The 19,326-nt window shown below is 49.4% G+C and overlaps 1 long non-coding RNA gene across 3 annotated transcripts in view; it reads right to left on the bottom strand.

Moving 5' to 3' along the window:
* Positions 1 to 8,495: 8,495 nt before the first annotated feature.
* Positions 8,496 to 19,326, bottom strand: part of LOC140421159 (uncharacterized) — a 1,249,163-nt gene continuing 1,238,332 nt past the window's right edge. For all 3 annotated transcript variants that reach the window (XR_011946678.1, XR_011946680.1, XR_011946679.1), the window contains one exon: positions 8,496 to 9,387. This is a non-coding gene — a long non-coding RNA (uncharacterized lncRNA). The remainder of the gene's footprint in view (positions 9,388 to 19,326) is intronic.

Below are 19,326 nucleotides of genomic sequence, written 5' to 3'. Positions count from 1 at the left end.
TGGTTTAGCTCAGTGGGCTAGACAGCTGGTTTGTGATGCAGAAAAGGTCAGCAGCACAGGAGGTTCAATTCCCGTACCGGACTGAGAATTCTGAATTCACCCTCTGTGTACCTGAATAGGCGCTGGAATGTGGAGACTAGGGGCTTTTCACAGTGACTTCATTGCAGTGTTAACATAAGCCTACTTGTGACAATGAAGATTATTTATTTATTAAATGACCCTGCTGAGTTCTGGATTCCCACGTGTGGGTAGTATGGCCAGCCACTTTTTCCCCCTCCTCCCCGGTAAGTGTTCTTTGTGCCTGATATAAGGGCAGGTCTTCGAGATATGTGCTCCATTTCAGATGTGCCGCAGATTCTCTACGACTCTGCAGAAATCCAGGCCAGAAGTAACAGTTCAGGTCAATGACCTTTTTTCAGAAATAGAAAAAATAGAAATGTACCATGTTTAAAGCAATTACAGAGGCAGGGAAGGTGGAGTGGGGAGGAAAAAAACCCCAAAAGGTCTGTGCTTGGGTGGAAAATAGAGAATATAAAATCACAGATATGTGACAGGTGAAGAACAAAAGATGTGACTCGAGGAGGTGTGAATGGTAAAATGCAGCATCTTCATCAGGAGCTGTCATACAAAACAAAGAACAAAAGAAAAATAAGAACGGGTGAGGAAGGTATTCAGTCCTTCAGCTATTTGGAGCGTAGGAGCACAGAGTGTGACAAGGTATGAATGTGACAACTTGTCACTGAGTGCTAACATGAGAATTGGTGCAGGTGGATGTACAGCACAGAGGGAAAAGGAGGTGGTGCTATTTATATATATTTTTTCAACCTTCAAAAGCTCGTAAGTGTTCAATGATTTAATTCGATAATCAGGTAGATGATTGCTTAGTGTCGTTTTAATATTTTATCCCACTAAATGTAGGGTGCAGTTTAAACCATTATTGGAGGGACAGGAGTATTGCATTACATTTATAGCTATTTGGGATAAAGACAGAAAACTATTGAGTGATATTTATAAATTTGAAATCCAATAGGTTAAACTAAATACAATAAAGATGCCAGGGTAAGTGATGTGTTGCAGCTGCAGCTTATGGGGATGAGTAGGCACCAATGAGATCCACATCTTCAGTAAGTGGGTACAGCTTGAGAACCTTCAGCTCAAGGAACTTCTGGAGTCCCCAGCTTTGGACACTGTGATGCATCAGGGAGGTGGAAAGTTACCTGGAAACTTTGTTCAAATAGGCAGTCACATCCCTTATTTGCAGCAAGGTAGCACTACTGCCTCACAGCGTCACGTACCCAGGTTCAATTCCAGCCTTGTCTGTGTGGAGTTTTCTCCCACAGTCCATGGAAGTGCAGGTTAGGTGGATTGGCTATGTTAAATTGTCTATTCAAATCCAAAGATAAGAACATAAGAACTAGGAACAGGAGTAGGCCATCTGGCCCCTTGAGCCTGCTCCGCCATTTAATGAGATCATGGCTGATCTTTATGGACTCAGCTCCACTCTCGGGCCCGTACACAATATCCCCAAATCCCTTTATTCTTTAGAAAGGTATCTATCTTTTTCTTAAAAACTTTTAAAGAAGGAGCCTCAACTGCTTCACTGGGCAAGGAATTCCAGAGATTCACAACCCTTTGGGTGAAGAAGTTCCTCCTACACTCCGTCCTAAATCTACTTCCTCTTATTTTGAGGCTATGCCCCCTAGTTCTGCATTCCCCGACCAGTGGAAACAACCTGCCCGCATCTATCCTATCTATTCCCTTCATAATTTTATATGTTTCAATAAGATCCCCCCGCATCCTTCGAAACTCCAATGAGTACAGTCCCAGTCTACTCAACCTCTCATCATAATCTAATCCCCTCAACTCTGGCATCAACCTAGTGATCTCCTCTGCACTCCCTCCAGTGCCAATATGTCCTTTCTCAGATAAGGAGACCAAAACTGAACACAACACTCCATATGCGGCCTCACCAACACCGTATACAATTTCAGCATAACCTCCCTAGTCGTGAACTCCATCCCTCTAGCAACAAAAGACAAAACTCGATTAGCCTTCTTAATCACCTGTTGCACCTGCACACCAACTTTTTGCGACTCGTGCACCAGCACACCCAGGTCCCTCTGCACAGCAGCATGTTTTAACATCTTACCATTTAAATAATAATCCATTCTGCTGTTATTCCTACCAAAATGGATAGCCTCACACTTGCCAACATTGAATTCCATCTGCCAGACCCTAGCCCATTCACCTAACCTATCCAAATCCTTCTGCAGACTTCCGGTATCCTCTGCCCTTTTTGCTTTACCTCTCATCTTAGTGTCGTCTGCAAACTTTGACACATTGCACTTGGTCCCCAACTCCAAATCGTCTATGTAAATTGTGAACAACTGCGGGCCCAACACTGATCCTTGAGGGACCCCACTAGTTACAGGTTGCCAACCAGAGAAACACCCATTTATCCTCACTCTCTGCTGTCTGTGCAGATTAGGTGGGGTTATGGGGATAAGGCGGGAGTGTGGGGCCTAGGCAGAGTGCGCTTTTGGAGGGGCGGTGCAGACTTGATGGGCTGAATTGCCTCCTTCTGCACTGTAGGGATCTTATGGGATTCTATGATTTGCATATTATAAAAGGACTGCTTTTAATTAGAGATGACATATGCTGCCTGAACCATATTTCCTTCCGACAGCCTTTCACCATTTTTCAATGTAGCTCACTCAGTCCAACTGGCCACGTGATTATGCTGAGATTGGGGGAAAGGTGTACTCGACAAAGAATCATTAAAGGACTCAGTCTAGAGACCCGGGAAAGGATTGTGTGTACTTAAACACCTTTGTTATTTTGGCTTCAGAAAGTGTTATTTTTTCTATATCAGTGAATGTTCAGTTGATTTGTATCGCTGCTATCTAAATGTACCTCCTGAAATATATAATCACGCAAAGTAGTTGGTCAGATATTAGTCTTTATTACTGGGTCATTAAGTATTGCCTGGATGGAACACAAAAAGACATACCTGGCAAGAAGAGTTGAGCACCCCTTACAGAACCTATTATCTTCCACTAATTCAAACGAAAGGGAAATTAGGGCGTGGCTTTCCGGTCCCCCAGCCGTATGCCAATCGTATAGAAACATATAAAATTAGGAAGGAAGTACATAGGATAGATGCGGGGAGGTTGTTTCCACTGGCAGATGAAAACAGAACTAGGGGGCATAGCTTCAAAATAAGGGGAAGTAGATTTAGGACTGAGTTTAGGAGGAACATCTTCATCCAAAGGATTGTGAATCTATGGAATTCCCTGCCCAGTGAAGCAGTTGAGGTTCCTTCATTAAATGTTTTCAAGATAAAGATAGATAGTTTTTTGAAGAATAAAGTAATACAGGTGCGGTAGTCTGTGTAGAGGTATTACGGTACCAGGTAATGCTGGAACACCATTGATAGATATTATGTGTTTCCTATTGGTCAAGCTGTATGGTAGCTCCGCCCTGCAAGGCAGGGTATAAGAGCCCATGCCGCCCCAGCAGCCTTCATTCTGTACCTGAGCTGTTGGGGGAAACATCTAGCTTATTAAAGCCTTCAGTTGGACTACAACCTCGCTTTAGTGGTCATTGATCGTGCATCAATTTAATAAGCTAGATTTAAAAGGATGGAGCTCCGAATCAAGCCGGAGTGTCTGGAACTCAGCCCCCACGCGACGAACTCAGCGGCAATCTTCAAGCACTGGCTGGCGTGTTTTAAAGGATATCTCAGAACGGCCGAAAACACACTCACAGGAGAAAAGAAATTGCAAGTCCTGCACTCGAGGGTGAGCCCAGAAATTTACACCCTCATCGAGGACGCAGAGGAATTTGATGCAGCAATGGAGGTGCTAAAAGAACATTATATTCGCCCGGTAAACCAGGTCTACGCCTGACATCTGCTAGCAACGAGGTGACAAATCCCTGGGGAATCGCTGGAAGAATTCTACCATGCGCTCCTGGTGTTGGGGAGAAACTGCAGCTGCCCGCAAGTTTCAGCGAGCGACCACACAGAACTCTTGATCCGGGACGCTTTTGTGGCAGGTATGCTGTCTTCCTAAATCTGCCAGCGATTACTGGAAAAAGACACCCTAGGCCTCAAGGAGGCACGGGCTCTTGCAGGCCCCCTGGATGTGGCCTCCAGAAACGCCCGCGCTTATGTTCCCGACCGCGCGGCAGCCCCCTGGGCAGCATGGAACCCCTCCGCAGCCGACCCCGAGACATCCCCCATCCCCCCACAAGCTTGTGCTGCAAGGCGGCCTGGCAATCCCGGGGGGCCCCGTTGCTACTTTTGCGGGCAGGCCAAGCACCCCCAGCAGCGCTGCCCGGCCCGCGCATCCACCTGCAAGGGATGTGGTAAAAAGGGCCACTTCGTGGTGGTATGCCAGGCCCGTACGGTCGCCGCGGTCTCCGGCGGTAAATGCGGACCGCCACCACAAACCTCTCCGCGGACCCCGTGGGGCCAGCAGTCACCGCCATCTTCCTCTTCCAGGGCCACATGCGGCCCCTGGGTGCCACCATCTTGTCCCATCGATGGATGGGCGCCGCCATTTTGTGCACCCCCAAGCCATATGCGACCAATGGGAGCCGCCATCTTGGATGGACTCCCAGAACCCCAGCTCGGCTGACCTCACACCACCCAAAGAGAACACTCAACTGTTGCGACTAGCCTCAGTGACCCTGGACCAGTCCCGGCCTCGAACACTCTCAACTGCTACAACAACAGTACTAATCAATGGGCACGAGACATCCTGCTTAATCGACTCTGGGAGCACGGAGAGCTTCATACACCCCAACATGGTAAGGCGCTGTTCTCTCCTCATCCACCCTGTTAATCAAAAAATCTCCCTGGCCTCCGGTTCCCACTCAGTAGAGATAAAGGGTTTTTGTGTAGCAAATCTCACAGTCCAGGGAAGGGAGTTTAAAAATTACCGGCTTTACGTCCTTCCCCACCTCTGCGCGGCCACATTCCTAGGTTAAGACTTCCAGTGTAACCTCCAAAATCTAACTTTCAAATTCGGCGGCCCTATACCCCCCCCTCACTGTTTGCGGCCTCGTGACCCTCAAGGTCGATCCACCTTCCCTGTTTGCGAACCTCACCCCGTATTGCAAACCCATCGCCACCAGGAGCAGACGGTACAGTGCCCAGGACCAGACCTTTATCAGGTCAGAGGTCCAAAGGCTACTGAGGGAAGGAGTCATATAAGCCAGTAACAGCCCCTGGAGAGCTCAAGTAGTGGTGGTAAAGACCGGGGAGAAGCATAGGATAGTCATCGACTACAGTCAGACCATCAACAGGTTTACGCAGCTGGACGCGTACCCTCTCCCCCGCATATCCGACCTGGTAAACAGGATCGCGCATTACAAGGTCTTCTCCACGGTGGATCTTAAGTCCACCTACCACCAGCTCCCCATCCGCATTAGTGACCGCAAATACACTACCTTTGAGGCAGATGGGCGGCTCTATCACTTCCTAAGGGTTCCCTTCGGTGTCACCAACGGGGTCTCGGTCTTCCAGCGCGAGATGGACAGAATGGTTGACCGGTACGGTTTACGGGCAACATTCCCGTATCTCGATAATGTCACCATCTGCGGCCACGACCAGCAGGACCACGACACCAACCTCCGAAAATTCCTCCAGACCGCAAAGATTCTTAACCTTACATATAACAACAATAAATGCGTGTTTAGCACCGACCGCCTCGCCATCCTCGGCTACGTAATGCGAAATGGAGTTTTAATCCCGACCCTGAACGCATGCGGCCCCTTATGGAGTTCCCCCTCCCTCACTGCCCCAAGGCGCTGAAGCGCTGCCTAGTGTTTTTCTCTTACTATGCCCAGTGGGTCCCCAACTATGCGGACAAGGCCCGTCCCCTGTTCCAATCCATAGTTTTTCCCCTGTTGATAGAAGCCCGCCAGGCCTTCAGCCGCATCAAAGCAGACATTGCAAAGGCCACGATGCACGCTATCGACGAGTCCCTCCCCTTCCATATCGAGAGCGACGCGTCTGATATAGCTCTGGCGGCCACCCTCAAACAAGCGGGCAGACCCGTGGCCTTCTTCTCACGTACCCTCCATACTTCCGAAATCTGCCACTCCTCAGTCGAAAAGGAGACCCAGGCCATAGTAGAATCTGTGCGACATTGGGGGCATTACCTGGCTGGCAGGAGATTCACTCTCCTCAATGACCAACGGTCGGTTGCTTTCATGTTTGATAATGCACAGCGGGGCAAGATAAAAAACAATAAGATCTTGCGGTGGAGGATCGAACTCTCCACCTACAACTACAAGATCTTGTATCGTCCCGGGAAGTTAAACAAGCCTCCTGATGCCCTGTCCCGTGGCACATGTGCCACCGCACAAGTGGACCGCCTCCGAGCCCTCCACAAGGACCTCTGCCACCCGGGGGTCACTCGATTTTTACACTTCATCAAGAGCCGCAACCTGCCCTACTCCATCGAGGAGGTCAGGACAGCCACCAGGGACTGCCAAATCTGCACGGCGTGCAAACCGCACTTCTACCGGCCAGAGGAAGAACACCTGATAAAGGCTTCCCGTCCCTTTGAACGCCTCAGCATGGACTTCAAAGGACCCCTCCCCTCCACCGACTGCAACACGTACCTCCTGAACGTGATTGACGAGTACTCCCGGTTCCCATTCGCTATCACCTGCCCCGACATGACCGCAACCACTGTCATCAAGGCCCTCCATAGCATCTTTGCACTGTTCGGGTTCCCCGCTTACATACATAACGATAGGGGGGTCCTCCTTTATGAGCGACAAACTACGTCAATTCCTGTTCAGCAAGGTCATCACCTCGTGCAGGACGACCAGTTACAACCCCCGGGGTAACGGACAGGTAGAGAGGGAGAACGGAACGGTCTGGAAGACCGTCCTACTGGCCCTACGGTCCAGGAATCTCCCAGTCTCCCGCTGGCAGGAAGTCCTCCCGGATGCCCTCCACTCCATGCGGTCACTGCTTTGTACCACAACAAACCAAACACCTCACGAATGTCTCCTTGTCTTCCCCAGGAAGTCCTCCTCTGGGACCCCGCTCCCAACCTGGCTGACAGCTCCCAGATCCATCCTGCTCCGAAAACACATGCGGGCGCACAAGTCAGACCCGTTGGTCGAGAGGGTCCATCTTCTCCACGCTAACCCCCAGTATGCCTACGTGGCGTCCCCCGACGGTCGACAAGATACGGTCTCCCTACGAGAGCTGGCGCCCGCCAGAGCCCCACGCACACCCCAGCCACCAGTCCCACCCTCCCTCCCACCAGTGCACCTCACAGGAGGATCGGTCCTCCCACCGGCCCCGTCCAGACCCCCCCCCCCCCCACCGACGCACCCCCCAGACGCTCCCTTCCCAGGTCAACCGTTTTCCCCACCAGCGCCGTCTAGGGGTGTCGTCGCTGCCACAGAGATCGAGGCCACGCTCCCGGAGTCACAGACGCCCGAGTCTCCACTGGAGTCATCACCGAAGCTTCGACGATCACAGAGGACGACCAGGGCCCCCGATCGACTGATTGCTTGATTTTAAAGTGTATAGTTAATTATGAATTATAAATTGTAAATAGTAAATAGAATTGTAAATAGTTACAAAACGCTGTACGGAGGTATTACGGTACCTCAATAACTATAATTTCTACCACGTTACCATGTTGTAATATCAGGCCACCACCCCCGCCGGACTCTTTTTTAACAGGGGGTGAATGTGGTAGTCTGTGTAGAGGTATTAAGGTACCTGGTAATGCTGGAACACCATTGGTATATATTGTATGTTTCCTATTGGTCAAGCTGTATGGTAGCTCCGCCCTGCAAGGCGGGGTATAAGAGTCCGTGCCGCCCCAGCAGCCTTCATTCTGTACCTGAGCTGCTGGGGGAAACATCTAGCTTATTAAAGCCTTCAGTTGGACTACAACCTCGCTTTAGTGGTCATTGATCGTGCATCAAAAGGGTTTTGGTGTTTGGGTGGGAAAGTGAAGCTGAGTCCACAAAAGATCAGCCATGATCTCATTGGATGGTGGATCAGGCTCGAAGGGCCAGATGGCCTACTCCTGCTCCTAGCTCTTATGTTCCTTCGCCAAGGTCAATTGGACAATCATTTTTCTGTGTGTTAGATATTTCAAGAACATATAATGGGAAGTCAACACTACTTCTGCCATATTGTTCAGCAGTAGAAGAGTAAATTGTAAGATCGGTCAATTCATACATTTTTGATTCTGGAGGCCCACAAACAGAAGCTGTCCTTGCCTTCAGCATGAATAAGAGAGAGAAAGCTGGAATGATGAGACTCCACTAGTACAGGGATGGCTGTTGTGAGAAAGGTAATTGCTTTGATAGGTAATGTTTGTCAAGTATAACATTGGGCAAGAGCACGGGAAGCTTCATTCAGCATCTCTCTGTACAATACCTGACCTGGGAGTACTTTATACTGACATTAAGTGCCCAAAACGGAAAAAGTATTTCATTCTGCAGCAATAACACTTCTTTTATTGAGCACGAAAACAGAACGAATAAATCAAGATGAGAATTTAGTGCTTTTTTGATTGGATTCAACCTAAACAAATGCTTTAAATGAGTAGCAGTTCTTCTTAAACTGTACTATAATCAGATTTCTGAACCATGTTAAATAGCACATTCCCTTTCTCTGGAATGCAAGGATGCATGTCAATTATATCAATAAAACAGATGGACAGGTAACAATATGGTTGAGCGAAATAGATGCTCCCTGGCTATTTTTTAAATGTTAAAACATTGTCCACTTTAAATTCATTGGACAGAATTTGATTCCCTTTGGGTCATTAATAATCTGTTCGCACCATGATGAGCATTGCAAAGTAAAATTACTTCACCATTTTCAGCAATGTCGATTTTAATAATGGGAGGCACGGTAGCACAGTGGTTAGCACTGTTGCTTCACAGCGCCAGGGTCCCAGGTTCGATTCCCGGCTTGGGTCATTGTCTGTGCGGAGTCTGCACGTTCTCCCCGTGTCTGTGTAGGTTTCCTCCGGGTGCTCCGGTTTCCTCCCACAAGCCCCGAAAGACATGCTTGTTAGGTGAATTGGACATTCTGAATTCTCCCTCAGTATATCCGAACTTGCGACGTGGTGTGGTGACTAGGGGCTTTTCACAGTAACTTCATTGCAGTGTTAATGTAAGCCTACATGTGACAGTGATAAAGATTATTATTATTATATAATTTAATCGTCTGCATCATGCATTCTGGAATGGGACAGGCTTGCAATCTTTAATATGTACCACACAACGCCCATTGTCAGTTGAGAATCTTTTTCAGTAGCTCACAGGCACTTTTCCAGAGGCTTCAGCAGTAATTGTTCAGAAGTTATGTAACAGGTAGATAGAGTTCAGTTCCTGTAAATAAAATATATACATTATTGATGGGGAGGTATGCTTCTGATATTAATTGCAAAGTTTGGCTTTCTTTAAGCTTTGTCCAGGATGATAGTATAAATATTTTCAATTTAAAATGGTGATTGTAATAATTCCATGGTGTAAATTCCTTTGTTTGTAATATATTTTAACCCACTGACTTCTCGCAATGTGAAAATTTGTTCCAATGAAATTGTATACCTCAGCAGTTGGCAAGACATTTCATTCTGCAGCGTGCACTCAGAATCAAATTCAAAAATTCAATCTGTCACATTTCTCAGAGGATTAGATCAAACTGGAAAAGTCCCTATTCTGAACTGCTGACAAGCAGACTGTTAAAAATTGGTTTCAACCACTCCAAAGCCCAATTTGAATGATAGGTCACTGATTTTCCCATGCACTGATTGAGAAAGATGTTGCGAGAGAAGGTTGAAATAGAGAAATCAAGCTTTATTTTATAGAATTGGGAGGTCTATTGTACTGGTTTCCAGCTCTAAAAAGAAAAATGAGTGAAAATAATTTTAATGGTGAATAATGTAACAATTAATCGGTGGGCAAATGTTCAGAATGACAGCTATGCAAATGTATATGTTTTCATTTCACGTGTTAATAACTAGAAATAATTAATTTATGTTAATTGCGGAATTATCGTGAACTTTATTACAATTATAGGTTAAAAATGTCAAACTTTTGGCCTGAATTTTCAGGATGGTGAGCACTCAGCATCTGTCATCCAGAAAGTCAGTGGGGAACCCATCCCCACCAACTCCGACAGACCCGCTGCCATTTCATGCTCAAGTGAGCATTGATTGGCAGCTAGCAGGACTTCCTTCCATCCACACTTGGCGGGCTGTTGGTCTATCAGATTGGCAATCAGCTCTGCAGCTCATCCAGGCACAGTGCCGCAGTGGCCATAAATGGAATTGCAGTGCTGCTGAGTACCAGGGGTGATGGGGAAGGAATGGTAGGGAATGCCCTGGGGAGCGCAAATGGGATGGTCTCACGTTTGAGTATAGGCTGGGAATGTGTGAGGAGGGAGCTGGGGAAAGGGCTGGAAGTCTCCGGTCCATGAGGGAAGGGCGCCCTCAACCTGAGGGGGCCTTCCCGCCCAAGAGCGAGGATGGGACCTCTTTCAGTTTCCCACCCTCAATCATCGGGTGCCTGAATATTGAGGCTCGAAGGGAAAAGTCCCTTAAGTGGCCATTAAGTGTGATTTAAGGGCCTTAATTGGGGCATGGGTGAGCTTCCCATCCAAAGCCCTGTCTGCCCCACCATAAAATCGTGTCCATCAGGACAGGCAGGATCTCAGAAGAAATCCCATCCATGCTATTTTACACTCTCTCTATCCCCTCCACCCGTCTCAGAACCTGCCAGGAGGGGAAAGGGGGTGATGGTGGTGGGGAGAAGCATTAAAATTCTGGACGATGTTCTTATAAAGTTAAAGTGCAATGTTCACTTAATACAACACGGTTTGGATTTTGCACTGGTGAAGCCATGCGGCTTGCCTTTCATTGCCCTTCTGCACTGTATGATTGTGGTGACAGCTGCCCATAGAATTTTAAAGTGGTATCTTAATGTTACGAGAGATCCTTCTCAGCTCAGCATCCTCCAGGGAGGGTTTATGATGTGGGTTTGTAGGGTGGGCAGCAGTATTTCTCTTAAACCAATCAGATTGAACATTCCTCAAAGACACACTTGCCACAGAATTTGACTGGTTAGTTCAGGAGGAGGGGGTGAGAACTGCATGGAAAGGTCTTCCCTCTAGGAGTCTACAGGCAGCACCTCTCTGCCTGCACCACAGTTGGGAGAAATGCCTTATTTACTAAGGAGGTAGCCACAAAATTGTGCGACCACCTTCAACAGGACTTGCAGCTTTACAGGAGCTTGAGGCGTTTATGGTCACTGCTGCTGCTCACCTCTGCTGCTCACATCTACGCAACCAAAGCCTTCATGCTGGGAGCAGGTGATATTGATCTAAGAGGCCCTGTACACCAGAAGAGGAGACTTCAGTGAATTCTCTCTAGCCAGTGAGAAGTAGGATGAGTGGACATGTGGCTTTGTCAAGATTGTGGGATTCCTAATGGGGTTGGGAACCATCAGCTGCATGCATATGGCTTTGTGGGCCCCACACGTAAACATGGCATTGTATTGTAAACAGAAAGGGTACCGATCCATTAAAGTGCAAGTGGGTTTGTCACCATTGCCCAAACTGTCATTTTGGTGATTGCTAGATATCCTGGCAGCAACCAAAATGCTTACATCCTGAGGCAGTCTATATTACCATGGTCTTCTGGCCATCACAAAAGCTAGCTGCTTGGAGACAGTAAATACCCTTATGTACATCGCTCTTGACTCACCCTGCCATGTGAAGACAATGTACGAGGAAGAGCCATTCTGTCAGCAGAATGTAGTGGAGCAGACTATTAGCATTCTCAAGCCGAGATGCCACTGCCAGGACTGTTTGGTGAAGAACTCTACAAACCCACAGACATCTGTCCCCAAACTCACAGTGATCGTGTGTGAGCCTCCAGCCTTGTGCTGATGAAAGTACAGTCCATCCCAACAGTCATATTGAGGTCACCTCGGTAGGAAGGAGGAGGAGGAAGTGCAGCCAATGAGTTTATTATATAGAATTTGCAGTGCAGAAGGAGGCCATTCGGCCCATCGAGTCTGCACCGGCACTTGGAAAGATCACCCTTCCCAAGCCCATACCCCCACCCTATCCCCATAACCCAGTTACCCCACCCAACACTCAGGGCAATTTTGGACACTAAGGACAATTTTGCATGGTCAATCCACCTAACCTGCACATCTGTGGACTGTGGGAGGAAACCAGAGCACCCGAAGGAAACGCACGCACACACGGGGAGAACGTGCAGACTCCACACAGACAGTGACCCAAGCCGGGAATCGAACCTGGGACCCTGGAGCTGTGAAGCAATTGTGCTAATCACTACGCTACCGTGCTGCCCACGGCATTGGCATTTGAGAACCTTTTGTGATGACCGGCTATCTGGTAGGTCGAACTGAGACTCCAGTTTCCTTAGGACATCATCACATCACCACCATTGTGCCACAATTCTCCACATTTCCATTCATCTGCTACATTTCATCGCAGAATTCTCTTGGCCAAAATCATGAAATAAAAGCAACCAACAAAACACTGCAACAACTTCATCCAACAATACAAGCAAAAACACAGACAAGAATATGCTACTCTCCTTTCTGAATCCTCTTATTGGTTGTCTTGTGGGACCTCTTGCCTCTCCTGGTGTTTCCGCATGGTGCTACTTCAGGGACTGCAGCAGGGTTGATGGAAGGTTGCTAACTTTCATTGGGACAGACTGCAACTGCTTTTAAGGAGAACCTTGAATAGTCCTGGGCAGCGTGCGCCCGACTGCACCATCTCACCATGAATAGTGATAGCCTGCACTGACCAGGTGAGAGGAAACAGCAAAGGCACTGGCAGGGGGGCAGTGGTAGGAGCACAAATGCTATTATCCTGAGAGAGAACAGGTGACAGCTCTTGGATACCGGAAAGTAGAAATGTGGAAGGGTTGTAGGGTAGGGGTTGAAGTGAAAGAAGAGAGTTGGGTGGAAAACAACAGGTCCCCAATCATATCATGTGGCACTTCATACCAAACAGTCGAATGAGGTGAGATTTGAGAAGAGCCAGAAAGCAGGAAAATACCATCATCCTGAATATTTTTGACAGCGTTATATGCAATGGCTCTATGAAGCTGAGCACATTCCCTTCCAGCAGCTTCCTTGATAGAGGCATCCTATCTGCCCAGTTCTTCACTGTTCCCTGTCTCTGTGAGGCAGCAGTGCTAGCCATTGTGCCACCGTGCCGTCCTTGGGCAAGATTCTGGAAATTAACATCCTTGACCACCCTGCTCCCATTCCCTCCTCAGGCTATTCCTTCAGGACCTCCTGGCCTCCTGTGAAAACATAGCCTCTCCCCATCTGTCAACCTGCTGATTTCTAGGCCTCCAGCACTATGGGTGTCATTCTCCGACCCCCCACCGGGTTGGAGAATCGCCGGGGGCTGCCATGAATCCCGCCCCCGCCGGTTGCCGAAGTCTCCGGCACTGGATATTCGGCGGGGGCGGGAATCGGGCCGCGCCGGTTGGCGGGCCCCCCCGCTGGATTCTCCGGCCGGATGGGCCGAAGTCCCGCCGATAAATTGCCTGTCCCGCCGGCGTGGATTAAACCACCTTTTGAACGGTGGGACAAGGCGGCGTGGGCGGGCTCCGGGGTCCTGGGGGGGGCGTGGGGCGATCTGGCCCCGGGGGGTGCCCCCAGGGTGGCCTGGCCCGCGATCGGGGCCCACCGATCCGTGGGCGGGCCTGTGCCGTGGGGGTACTCTTTCCTTTCCGCCTCCGCCACGTTCTCCACCATGGCGGAGGCGGAAGAGACTCCCTCCACTGCGCATGCATGGGAAACTGTCAGCGGCCGCTGACGCTCCCGCGCATGCGCCGCCCGGGGATGTCATTTCCGCGCCAGCTGGCGGGGCAACAAAGGCTGTTTCCGCCAGCTGGCGGGGCGGAAATTCCTCCGGCGTCGGCCTAGCCCCTCAATGTTGGGGCTCGGCCCCCAAAGATGCGGAGCATTCTGCACCTTTGGGGCGGCGCGATGCCCGTCTGATTGGCGCCGTTTTGGGTGCCAGTCGGCGGACATTGCGCCGTTTCGGAAGAATTTCGCCCTATATCGATGAATTTGGGAGCCCTCTCGTTTGTCTGTTGCTCCATATGGCACACTTCTCATTAAAACCACGACAGGCAATCAGCAGTAACTGCTGTATAACAAATTCAGCTTCCCCTTTTAAGAGGGGCAGGCTGCCTTTAAAAGGGGAAGACTGGCTGAAGCATGTGCTAACCTTGCAGCTTGGTGAGCTCCATTTAGCATTCAACCTGATAACAGCACGGGCCATGTTTAACTGAACACTATGGGTAGGATTTAATGGCCCCTCCCATCTGACGGCATATTGCACTCCGACTAAAATAAATGGGGATTTAAGCGACCCACTGCATCTACTGGCATTAGGTTTGTGTGCTGCCTGTCTTAATTGGACCCATTGCTGGTTCATGGTATATTACAACCCCTGCACCTGAAAATGGAAGCAATCCAATTCTTATCCTGCGGAATGTAAATTGGAATATTTAATTCAACATAACTTAATGTAAATCAAACTAAAGAGCTGGTCATTGACTTCAGGAAGCAAAGTATGATACACACCCCTGGCTGGTGCCAAGGTGGAGATTAGTGACAGCTTCAAATTCCTATGTGTGGACATCAGCAACAATCTGTTTTGATCCACCCACGTCAATGCTACGACCAAGAAAGCATAACAACGCCTTTACTTTCTCAGAAACTAAGGAAAATCGGCATGTCCATGTTGACTCTTGCCAACTTTTACAGATGCACCAGAGAAAGCATCCTGTCTGGCTGCATCACAGCCTGGTATGGCAACTGCTCGGCCCAGTACCATAAGAAACTGCAGAGAGTCATCAACACAGCCCAGTCCATCACAGGAACCTGCCTCCCATCCATTCACTCTATCTACACCTCCCGCTGCCTGGGGAAAGCGGGCAGCATAATCAAAGATCCCTCCCACCCGGCTTAGTCACTCTTCCAACTTCTTCCATCGGGCAGGAGATACAAAACTCTGAGAACATGCACTAACAGATTCAAAAACAGCTTCTTACCCGCTGTTACCAGACTCCGAAACAACCCTCTTATGGACTGATCTGATCGCTTCACACATCTTCTCTACTGAGTAGTACCGCACTCCTGTATGCTTCACCCGGTGCTTGTGCCTATGTATTTACATTGTGTAATTATGTTTGCCCTATGGTTTTTTTCATGTATTGAATGATCTGTCTGGACTGTACTCAGAACAATACTTTTCAATGTACCTCAGTACACGTGACAATAAACAAATCCAAATCCAAATGAGAAGGCGATCAAGAGGTAGAAAGAAAAGGTTTTTCAAAAAATTAAACCACCAACATTTAAATTCAGAAGGAATAAGAGTTTGCTCTTGTTAGATTAAATTTTCAGAGCCAGAGAAGTTGTTTGACACAAATTAATACTTACACATGAAAGTAGCAGATCTGATCTTTTCTGGTGTGTTTGGTGCAACTTTGCACCCTTCGTGCATGATAATGCCAAATCTACTGTTATGAGATATTGGTTTGGGACAGCTTGTGGAGGAGCAGGATAAATCAGGCAGATCAGACAAACATCAGTGCTTAACTGTATATGGGTGGAGGCTGTCTGATTTACATTATAATAACTGAGCGCTGCTCGCCTCACCATTATATCTGTTGAAACATCTCAGCCAATATGTTCACATCCCAAACTGCAGCATAGGGTAAGGTGAGAAATACCGTGGATACAGTTGGATTTGTTGGCCCTTTAATATTAGCTTCTTCCCAAGACATTGGCAACAAGTGCCAGATACCTCGTGGTAATTTGTCTTTTGCTCGCAGCCTCAGTCTGTTTTGCAAAACCATTTCCAAAATAAAGTAGGTGTTAGAGTTAGGAAACTGAAGTTGTAAATAACCCCCCGGTGGGTCAGAGAATCACCGGCGGGGGGGGGGGGAATGGCATTATTCCCACTTGGCCACCCCGCGATATTCTCCGGCCCCCCCAAAATCCCGTCGACGTGAATCGCGCCGCGCGCCTTGGAGAATGTCGAGGACCGGCGTGACGCAATGGGCCCTGGGGCCACCCCAATTCTCTGGGGGATGAGCCGAAGTCCCGCCGGTGTAAATCAAACCACCTATTTAACGGCGTCAAACAGTCGTGATGGTTGAGGCCGGCCAGCGCGGAGGTAGGCGTTGCCGTGGGGCAGCCGCCGGAGAAGTGACGGCACGGCCGCACGTGGTGGAGGGGGGTCGCAGGAGCCGTTGGAGTGTGCGTGCCGGGGGAGGGGTTGGGTGGGGGTCTGGGGGGGAAGGGATGGGGTGGGGAGGGGCTAGGGGAGGGGCTGGGGTGGGGAGGGGCTAGGGGAGGGGCTGGGGTGGGGAGGGGCTGGGGAGGAGCGGCTAGGGGGGTTGGCAGGGGAGGGGCTGGGGGATGTTGGGTCGGCTGGTTCGATGTGGACTGCACTTGATGCAGTGTAGCGAGAGACAGACCTCCAACACTTGATAAGATGCAACACAATTTTATTCAATATCTAAACTAGAATACATGTTCAACTGTGGGTTGACACTATGCTGACTTGACTGGAGACCTGATACTAGCCTAACCAGACTTACTAGCTACCACATGGTGTTTGCACTGGCCAGCTCACTAACTCTGACTGTCCCAGAGTCTGGGTCCCGCGAGAGCGGGAAAACAGGTGCCCTCTGGCTTTATAGTGGTAGTGTCCTGTCTGGTGATTGGCTGCTCTGTTCTGTGTGCTTACTGGTCATCCTGTGTGTCAATCACTGCCTGTCTGCACTCCATTGTATACATGGATGTACATTATGACATCTCCCCCCCCTTTTTTTTTGTTTTGTATTATGTGTGTTGAGATAATAAATATTAAGGTGCATATGCGTGTGGATATGTATATGTGTGTGACTATATACAGAATATGTACACAGGAAAGTGTCACTAGTGCAGATATAGGGCAGATGAAACGGTAAAAAACTATATTTACAGAGGTCAAAATGATAAGGTAACACAGTTGTGCAAAAGTTCAGTCTATAAGTTTAGTCTCTGCGGCGGGCGACAAATTCTGGTTGACCGCCTAAATGGTGGATCAGGGGCCGCCTGCACTTGGATAGGCAGGACTGCCGCCAATGCGGTGGTCGCAGAGGTCGGTAGGATTGCTGGTAGATCGGTGGCATCGTGGTAGGGCACGTCCGGAGGAAGCATTGTGTGAGGCGGGACATCATGGTTGGGTGGCGGGCGTGGAACTCTGCGCAGCGCCCGTCTGTTGCGTTGTAGGAAGGAGCCATCAGCCATGCGGACGAGGAACGATCTCGGGGCCACTTGCTTGACCACCACAGCTGTGGCGGACCAGCCGCCGTCAGACAACTGCACACGAACACGATCAGTTGGGACCAGCTCGGGGAGATCCGTGGCATGAGCGTCGTATGCTGATTTCTGTTGGGCCCAAGACTGCTGCATCTTTTGTATGACCGTGAGGTGGTCAAGGTCTGGAACATGGATGGCTGAAACCGTGGTTCGCAGAGTGCGGTTCATGAGCATCTGCGCGGGAGACAACCCAATGGACAGCGGGGATGCTCTGTATGCCAGCAGCGCCAGGTTGAAGTCGGAGCCTGAGTCTGCAGCCTTGCATAGTAATCTCTTGACGATATGGACCCCTTTTACGGCCTTCTCGGACTGTTTCACCACTTCTGGGTAATTGGAGAAATAGTTGACCAGGAGGACATAATCACGCCCCTTGGCATGGAATAGGTCGACACCAACTTTGAACCATTGGGAGGTCACTATCTCCTGTTGCTGCAGAGTTTCTTTGGGTTGAGCTGGCTGAAATTTCTGACATGTGGGGCAGTTGAGGACTGTGTTGGCAATGTCCTGGCTGATGCCCGGCCAATAGACTGCCTCTCGAGCTCTGCATCGACATTTCTCGACCCCCAGGTGACCCTCATGGAGTTGGCTGAGCACCATAGCTCGCATGCTCTGCGGAATCACAATCCTATCGAGCTTCATGAGGATGCCGTCTACCACCGTCAGGTCGTCCTTGATGTTGTAAAACTGGGGACACTGTCTCTTCTGTCAGCCATTCGTGAGGTGCTGCATCACACGCTGTAGCAGAGGATCCTTGGCCGTTTCCTCATGAATTTGGATGACCCTCTCATCAGTGGCCGGAAGGTTGGAGGCACATAATTGCACCTGCGCATCGATTTGGCAGACAAAGTCAGTTTGTTCAGACGGTGTGGTGATAGACCTGGAAAGGGCATCTGCAATAATGAGTTCTTTGCCTGGTATGTAGACAAGTTCAAAGTCATAGCGGCGTAGCTTGAGAAGGATTTGTTGTAACCGAGGCGTCATGTCATTCAAATCCTTCTGGATTATGTGGACTAATGGCCTGTGGTCCGTCTCAACCGTGAATTTTGGGAGGCCATACACATAGTCGTGAAATTTGTCGATTCCCGTTAGGAGGCCCAGGCATTCCTTCTCATTCTGAGCGTACCGTTGCTCAGTGGGCGTCATGGCTCTGGAGGCATACGCAACGGGGGCTCATGAGGAAGAGTCATCCCGTTGGAGGAGCACCGCCCCAATACTGTCCTGGCTCGCGTCAGTGGATATTTTGGTCTCTTTGGTAGGGTCGAAGAACGCCAGAACCGGGACTGTGGTGAGTTTTACCCTGAGCTCACGCCATTCGTTCTCATGAGCGGGCAGCCACTGGAATTCCGTCAACTTTTTGACGAGATGGCGGAGGGCTATGGTGTGTGCTGCCGTGTTGGGAATTAACTTCCCGAGGAAGTTGACCATCCCTAGAAAGCGGAGGACCGCCTTCTTGTCCTCTGAGGTCTTCATGGCATTGATCGCCGAGACCTTGTCAGCATCTGGCCGCACGCCTTGCTGCGAGATGTGGTCACCAAGGAATTCGATTTCTGATTGACCGAACGAGCATTTGGCTCTGTTGAGTCGGAGGCCATGCTCATGAATTCTGTGGAATACCTGCTTGAGGCGATCGATGTGTTCTTGAGAAGTTGTGGACCAGATTATGACATTGTCAACATACACGCGCACCCCCTCAATACCCTCCATCATCTGTTCCATGATGCGCTGAAATACCTCTGAGGCAGAGATGATGACAAAAGGCATCCGGTTGTAGCAGCAGCGACCGAATGGGGTATTGAATATGCGCAGCTTGCGAGTGGATGCATCCAGCTGTATTTGCCAGAACCCCTTGGAGGAGTCCAGCTTCGTAAAGAGTTTGGCATGAGCCATCTC

The sequence above is a fragment of the Scyliorhinus torazame genome, chromosome 5, assembly GCF_047496885.1.
Source record: "Scyliorhinus torazame isolate Kashiwa2021f chromosome 5, sScyTor2.1, whole genome shotgun sequence".
NCBI classification, from domain to species: Eukaryota; Metazoa; Chordata; class Chondrichthyes; order Carcharhiniformes; family Scyliorhinidae; genus Scyliorhinus; species Scyliorhinus torazame.
This window is presented reverse-complemented; position numbering and strand designations above follow the sequence as displayed.